Source organism: Ammodytes marinus (assembly GCF_949987685.1).
Source record: "Ammodytes marinus genome assembly, chromosome: 9".
Classification (NCBI taxonomy): Eukaryota; Metazoa; Chordata; class Actinopteri; order Uranoscopiformes; family Ammodytidae; genus Ammodytes; species Ammodytes marinus.
This window is the reverse complement of record NC_137213.1, coordinates 16,447,919-16,450,248: the sequence shown is the minus strand read 5'-3', so window position 1 is coordinate 16,450,248 and position 2,330 is coordinate 16,447,919.

The following is a 2,330-nucleotide window of genomic DNA, read 5'->3' as shown; positions in this document are numbered from 1 at the left end:
CACTGAATGTACTTTAAAGCGGCATACTTAAGTTTCTTTTTATTTGAACTGTGTGTACCGTGTGTAAACTGGATGTGTAAATTTTAATTGAGCAGTTCCCAATCGTTTTTGTCTGACATTCTCAGATGGTCTCAAATACCCCTTCATTATTTATTCATTTTTATACACTTTGTTGTTTAAACATTTGACTTGGTTGGTGGGAAACTGAAACCTGAATAGTCGGCCTGTCATGTCAGAAATTAGTTTTATTTTCCTCTCTTCCACAAATATGTATTACTACCTTCACAAGCTACTAATACTACATATCCCCTGGTAAACGCTGAAGTACACCCTACACTGCCTCCTGAACAAACATATTTACAGGATTGAAAAAAATCTATTATTTGATCGAAAGAGAATTAATCTGCAATAATGACATTTTCAGACCGCCGCCTTAGGCATTTTTTATTGAAATTTGAATATTATTTCTTTATATCCTGTCTGAACCCTAAAAAAGCACCTCTGCAGCTCGTACCAAAGCGCTAAACAATGTCCTGGTATGTGCAATATGCTGCAGGACTATAATTTAGCATTGAACATTAAAAGTTACACTTCATCTTTAACAACATTGAGCAAATTCTCTCTATGGGTTTGCTGCTGATCACTTGATCATGATCTGTAGTAGGAGTCAGAGCATAAGCCCTCCATGCCTTCTTTCCTGCTGATTGCTGTATTGTGTGGGACTTAAGATTGCTTGTCTCAGCCGTCTTTCTCATTAGACATCTCTAAATAAGACTATAGCTAACCACAGACGGCTGAACAGTCATCACCAAAGCTGTTTAACTCTCAGCCCTGGAGCCTTTCTTCCCTGCATGGCGCTCTGCCCTCAGGATATTTGAGTGCTGGGGATAGGCGACCATGTGCCAGACAGTGCTGGGAAAAGGCTGGTTTTTATTTCAGCAGAACACCACGACAGCTGATGGTTCATCCTCTATATTCGAAGCTGATCCGCTCAGTGGAAATCAGCTGTCGTTGTGTGTAGATGTCAGGTAGGAATTTGCAGGCGATTTTAAAGACTGCGGTTGCCTGATGTTGCAAATACCCTGCTGCTGTGGTGTTTTTAGAGCAGCCACAAGGTGACACTGTAGTACACAGTTCAGACCAAAATGTTCATTCAGTTGGTGTAATAAGAAACAACATCTTCCTCATTGAATATTTACATGCCAATCAGAGATGAATGATTTCCGAGCTGCGTGTCTTTTTTTGATCTCTTTAAGGGAATTTGCCAGTTTTTCAGCAGGAAGTTCTTTAGCACAGTGAGGGTTGCCTCTAAATGAGGCAAAGGTGCCAGTGAGCGGATCTGATGGACTTCCAAATGAGGGGTGAAACTGGACCAGACTTTGCTCCAGACAATCTGCTTTGATCTCCCAATCTCCCCTGTGATACCCAGTGCTGGGAAAGCCTCCTCTACACCTTGTAGCCCTAAAGCAGAAGAGGCAGGAGGGCTTCACTACCCCCAACCCCCCCTCCTACCAGCCCATCTTTCTCTCTCTCTTTACACACACACACTCAGTCAACCTCCACATCCACACTGGACTCTCTTTTGAAAAGTCTAGGGCTTGATTTAAAATTCCTCTTCAGAGCGTGTCATGCATTTTATATGCATGGAGAGCAGGAGAGAGAGAGAGCCGGGATTGCGTGGGGCTCCAGCCCAAATTAACTTCCCTACACTGTTGGTCTCCTTGGGGATACTACACACACACACACACACACCATACTGAAACTACCACTTTCTTTCACTCCTCTCTTCATTTTCTCGCACCCACTCGACTCTTTCAACATTAGTTTTACTGCATCATGCTTTTCACAAATTCCGCCGAGCAGCCAGAGTGCCCTGGCCCTTTGAAGACAAGTGTGATTTGAACAGAAGCAGGGGGTGTGAGAGAGAGAGAGAAAAAAAACTGGCCGCAGGGCATTTGGGTTTTTTGCACTCGTGTTTAGCAGCGTATGGAGCCAGAGAGGGGAGGCTGACAAGTGCAGTGTTTGGGGACAGCTTTGATGTCTGACGGGGTGCGGTTGCTGCTCATATACTCACACTTGGTCCCTTCTTTTCCCAAGAAAGGAAAGTCGTTACGTTGACACCCAAACCAGGCTCACATTCATCATGGATGGATGTTGGATAACAGGTAATCTCAAAGAAACCAGTTGATCCACTGCTCTCTCCATCTTTAAGCATCTCTTGATTCCCTGTCTGTCTCTCGCTGACAAGCTCCCTGAGATGAATGGTTGAGAATCGATAATTTTTTTAAATAGAGAAAAAAAAGAGACCATGAAGCTGGGACTGCAGCTGC